Raw genomic sequence first — 6123 nt, 5'->3', positions numbered from 1 at the left:
CTAAGAAAAAACCAGCTAAAATTTTGAGATATTTTTCTCTTATACCAAGATTGAAAAGAATGTTTGCATCATCGAAGACGGCTTCCTCAATGAGATGGCATGACAAAGGCCGTATAAAGGATGAAATGTTACGACACCCAGCGGATAGTCCCGCATGGAAAATATTTGATGATAGGCATCCTGAATTTGCTTCTGATGTTCGCAGTGTTAGGCTAGGTTTAGCTACTGATGGGTTTAGTCCATTTCGAACGATGAACTCAACATACAGCACTTGGCCGGTTGTTTTGATTCCATATAATTTGCCACCATGGATGTGTATGAAACAGTCTTCAGTAATTCTGTCAATGGTTATTCCAGGTGACAAGGGCCCAGGTAATGATATTGATGTTTTTCTACAGCCTCTAATAGAGGAATTGAAACAAATATGGGAGGGTATTGATGCATTTGATGCTTTCGCTGGCCAAAATTTCAAATTGTGTGCAACTCTTATTTGGACTATCAATGATTTTTCTACATATGCTAATTTATCTGGTTGGAGCACTAAGGGGCGTATTGCATGTCCTTCTTGTGGAGATTCAACCCATTTGTATTGGTTAAAATATGGAGAAAAGTTCTGTTATATGGGCCATCGTCGATGGTTAGAAGCAAACCATCCATTTCGATTTCAGAAAGACTTGTTTGATGGTACCATAGAGTTGAGATCTGCCCCTATTCCACCAACTGGAATTGAAGTCTTTAGACAAATGCATGGCACCAATTATATACTGAGTAAGGTCTCCAAATGTTCAAAGAAGAGGGGAAGGGAGCATGTTGGCAGCACAATGAATGAAGGATTAATAGCAGAGGTTGTTGAGGATGCTGACAACTTTTTTGAGAATGAAGACAACGTATATGGTCAGAAAAATGATGATGACTCAATGGCAGCATCTACACAGAAACAACTATGGAAAAAAAGAGCATTTTCATTGATTTACCTTATTGGGAGTATAATCTTCTTCGACATAACCTTGATGTGATGTATATAGAGAAGAACGTTTGTAATAACCTGATTGGAACATTGTTAAATCTTGATGGAAAGACCAAAGATAACTTGAAAGCGCGTCTTGATTTGAAAGATATGGGCATAAGACAAGAGCTTCATCCGACAGAGCTTGCCAATGATAAATTTTATACACCTCCTGCATGTTATACAATGTCTACTCAAAAGAAAGATCTTTTTCTAAAGGTTTTAAAAAATATGAAGGTTCCTGATGGGTACTCATCAAATATTTCACGATGCGTATATCTCAAAGAGCGTAAACTTTCAAATCTTAAAAGTCACGATTGTCACATTTTGATGCAAAATATCTTTCCATTGACTTTAAGATTGTCAACACCGAAACAAGTTTTCGGAATTGTTTCTCAATTGTCATCATTCTTTAAGGCATTATGTTGCAAAGTTCTTGATCCTAAAGAGCTTGATCAATTGGAGTCTAATGTTGCACTTACACTATGCCATATGAAAAAGATCTTTCCTCCTGGGTTTTTTTACTATTATGGTTCATCTACTTATTCACTTAGCGGCGGAAGTTAAACTTGGTGAACCGGTTTACTACCGATGGATGTATCCTATTGAGAGGTGATTTTTCTAAACTCTAATATTCATATTTAATAATTAGTTTGATTTTAATATTTATTTTAAAAATTTATTGTTGAAGGTTTTTTGTGCGCTTAAAAGATTATGTACGCAATCGAGCCTATCCTGAGGGATCGTTTGTTGAAGGATATATTGCTGAGGAGTGTTTGACATTTTGTTCGAGATATCTTGAAGGTGTTGAAACGGTTTTCAATCGACCTCAAAGGAATTGTGATTTCATAGAAAATGCAGATGTTTAGAAGTTCTCATCTGGTGGAAGAGTTTTGAAAAAAGTTAAAAGTGTTGTTCAAGACCAGAAATCGTTGGCACAGGCATATCGCTTTGTCTTACTTCATAGTGATATAATATCCGAATCTCGCAGGTTAGTATGGTTAATTGAAATCTAAATTTACCGCCATATCAGGAGAATGTAATATTGGTACTTAGTTAAAGATTTTCTGATCGTATAGAAAAATTTTAATAGCTCAGCGAAGTCTCAACCATAACATTCGTCCTACACTAAGGATTGAGCAACGATGATTGGTTGAGTTATTTCCAGAATGTCTTTTTCAAACAGGTTAGATGTCTAATATATTAACCTTTTTTTAAAATTTTTATAGAGAGAAATTAATCGTTACTTCTATAATTCTTTTTAGGTACCAATGATGATGGAGAGAAATTGTTCTGAGGAGTTAATGTCATTGCTCGAGGTTCGAATAATATTGTCAACAGATATAGTGGGTTCATTATAAATGGTTTTAAATTTCATACTAAAGAGCGTGAAAAATTTAGAAAAATCCAAAATAATGGGGTTATGGTTGAGGCGGACGGAAAAAATTATTATGGTGCTCTAACAGATATTTATGAGATGGATTATTATGGAAAGTTTAAGATAGTATTATTTCGATGTGATTGGGTGGATATAAACTCACCTAGAGATTTGAGACAAGATATAAATAGATTCACACTTGTAAATTTTTCAAGGTTGATACATACTGGTGTATTATTGAAAGATGATTCATTTGTTTTTTCATCTCAAGCTCAACAAGTGTTTTTTGTGCAAGATTCAAAAGATAAAAATTGGTCTCTTGTTATTAAGACGAAACCTAAGAACTTGTATGATATGGAAAAAAGGTTGGAAGAGAATGACGATGATACTTATACTCAGTGTATGCCTTATAATGTTGTGCCAACTGATGAAGTAAATGCGCCAACGAGTTTGGTTAGGACGGATGTTGAATGAGAATGTAGTTTCATAATGGTAAGTAAAATTTATCAAGTATACGTTGAATAAGTTATTATCTTCTCTTTTATTAGCACTTTATTTAGTATAAATTTATTATTTAACCAACTATTGATTTTTTTTTGTGCATACCAGGTTACAATATGCTCCGAGGAAGACGATTTAGAGATGTGGAGTTCCAACATTCTCAGGTGGGATCTACTTCTGATCAGTTCTTGCAGTCCCAGCAGCCATGTGAGCACCAGCAACATGAGTCAGGATCTCAGTGCGAGCCTCCTGCTGATTTTCCGGAGGATGAGCTCCGGATTCAGGATAATTCGATTTAAAGTTCATATTTTATGTTAATATTTGTCTTCAACTTTTTAAGACATATTTTATTTAATTTTAATAGATGGACAAGGAACGGTGAGGACAAGAGGGGGACCCACTCAAGCAAAGGATGTGTGGAAGCTTCCTCCGAATGAGAAGATCATCATCCGATGCAACAAATTGGGGCAGCCTATCAATAGAGCTGGAAGTCTTCTATCAAGCTTTAAATTTTAGGATCGGTTGCATGTAAAGGTCAGCTGTGTCCGCTCAACTATACGAAGTGGAATGACATGCTTTCTTCGTATAAAGTTGAGCTTCTTAGACTTATACAGCTAATGAATTGAATTTATTCTTTTTAAATTGACACCTCCTGTATGTTAATTTGCTTATTAGCATAATTTTACTTTTGAGGTTTAATATTATTATAACATTTTGTATCTTATTGTAGGGTAAGTTTGTACTCCCTCCAGAGAGCCATGATTGGGTGCTAAAGTCCCTCAACCACAAATGAAAAGAATATAAAGCAAAATTGAAGACGGACTTCAAGCGCAAGGGTATGACAGAGGAGGAGGTTGCTCGTGTGACTCCTCCTGATGTATACCCTCAGTAGTGGAGGGAGCTTGTTCACTACTGATTTTTTGAAAGAGGACAGGTCACGTATATTGTTTCAATATCTTGTATTATATTTATTATTAATATAGATTGCAAATATATACATTAAATCAAATTATATTGTATGCTTTTATTTTGGCAGACATATTCTAATATTGGTAGAGCTGCACGAGAATCTCAAGTAGTTCCTCACACTTCAAGCTTGAAGAGTTATGCGAAACGTAGAAATGAATTCGTAAGTTCTTTTGAAACTATTTGAAACTCTACTAACATATAGCACGTATCATTATATATAGTTTGCCAATATACTTTCTGTATGTGTAGATAGTAGAGCATGGAAGGGAGCTTGGTGAGGTAGAGTTTTATAATATGACCCATACTCACCGAGATGGTAGCTTTGTCCGGGACGAGTCGAGAGATATAGTTGTATGTATTCATTTTTTATTTGTTCACAATTTTTTATTAATTTTACTTCTTTTAAAATATTAATGTGGTTGTTTTTTTTTAGAGAGAGATATAGGAAAGAGCTACAACTCTTATTTCAGAACGCGTCGGGGAGTCATCATCATCCGATGCGGCCAGTCACGTCGAGGCTCAGTTCTATGCCGAATTGATGGGCCCAGAATGTTATGGTTGCGTGAGGGGTTACGGTGTCGGAGTTACCCCCACTCAGTTGTCTGCAGTGAGCCGATTTACCCAAGATGCCAGACAAGGTACTTTGAAGATAGAGATGGCACAGATAAAGCAGTCATATGAGACAAGGATAGAGGAGATGAGGCAGAGTCATATGACTGATATGGCGGAGTTGAAGCAGAGTCAAGAGTTGAAGATACAATCTTTGTAGGATCAGCTTGACCATATTTCATCTTTTTTGCAGAGATTTGCTCCTCCGGTACACAACTAAATCTATATGAATATTTTACGTAATTATAATGTATTCTTGTATGAGCGTGATGACTTTCATATTCTTAGTCTCTAAAGTATTTTTTTTCTTGTAGGTTGCTGATACTTAATCTACTCGTAGAGATGATGATGCCGTCGATCCTTGATACATCATAGATTGTTTACTTAGGAATTTGAGATGTATGTTTTTAGTGTATTTTTGAAGTACAATGTAATCAAATATGATAATATGAATATTTTGAATGCAAAGTTCTTGTTTGTGATGTGCATTTTGTTATCTATGTAATTTAGTGTATTTGTTTTATTGAAATTTAATGTCTACAGAGTATTAAAAATTGTTTTTACGAAAAAAATTTAAAAAAATTTCTATTGCCGACGCTTTTAAGCGTCGGCAATAGCAACTGGAATGGAGCCTTGGCACGCCTTTAACGACGCTTTATAGCGTCGGGCAAGACCAACAAGCCGATGCTTTTAAGCATCGGCATACATGGCCGACGCTTTCTTCAAGCGTCGGCGTAAACTGATCCCACCCCCACCTGCCCGACGTCTTACCACGCTTTGGGGGGCGTTGGGAGGAATTCTACCGACGCTTAAAAGCGTTGGTGAAGACGAAATAAAGCGTTGGGAAATATCCTTTCTTTTGTAGTGCAGCCTAAATTGCAATCTTGGTAGTAATTGAATGTCGAAAAGCTGAGTAAAAAAGTTTCATATGCTCTCAGAAAAAGGGCATGAAAGAAGGAAATGATCAGTAGCCTTCTTAAAATTCCTGCAAACAAAAGAAGGGTTAGGATGATCCTTCTTCTTTTTTTTGGACTTTCTACAATTAATACTTCATTTTTACATAGGAATTAATTAGATGCACGACTGCTAAGAGAGATCGATTAATTAGAAAAAATATCTCTCGATTTCAAAAATTCTGTAAGAAAAGCTTGGTTTTACTCTTTAATCCTATCTGGTTTTCTTAGAAAAAACCAGACTGTTTCAAAGGATATCGTATGAGGCTGAATTCTTAGACAAGGCTGGCCTATGCCAGAATATTTTTTTAGAACATGGCTGCTTATGCCAACTTGTTTTTAATTATAATTCGAACATAGCAAAAGAAAAATTATTTCATTTGCATACTTCTTGTTAATTTTTATTTTTTGATTCTTCGAGCTTCTCTAATTTTCTCAGCAAAGGCCTGGCCATGCCAAATAGTATAGAACATTTCTAATTTCTAAAAATTTCTCACAGAAAGACCATATGTTTGCCAAGTAGACAGGGGTTACTTGTTTGTATCCATCACTACGGCTGCCACCAAACCAACACATGGTGCCTCCTCCCTCTTGACACTCCTCTCACCCTACTCCTGACACCACCCCTACTTGCCACTTGGTAACCTCTCTCTCTCTCTCTCTCTCTCTCTCTCTCTCTCTCTCTCTCTCTCTCTCTCTCTCTCTCC

This window comes from Phoenix dactylifera, chromosome 10, assembly GCF_051530095.1.
Source record: "Phoenix dactylifera cultivar Ajwa chromosome 10, Ajwa_hap1_PhDact_Kaust_v1.1, whole genome shotgun sequence".
Taxonomy (NCBI): domain Eukaryota; kingdom Viridiplantae; phylum Streptophyta; class Magnoliopsida; order Arecales; family Arecaceae; genus Phoenix; species Phoenix dactylifera.
The sequence above is the reverse complement of the archived record's forward strand: the minus strand, read 5'-3'. Positions refer to the sequence as shown.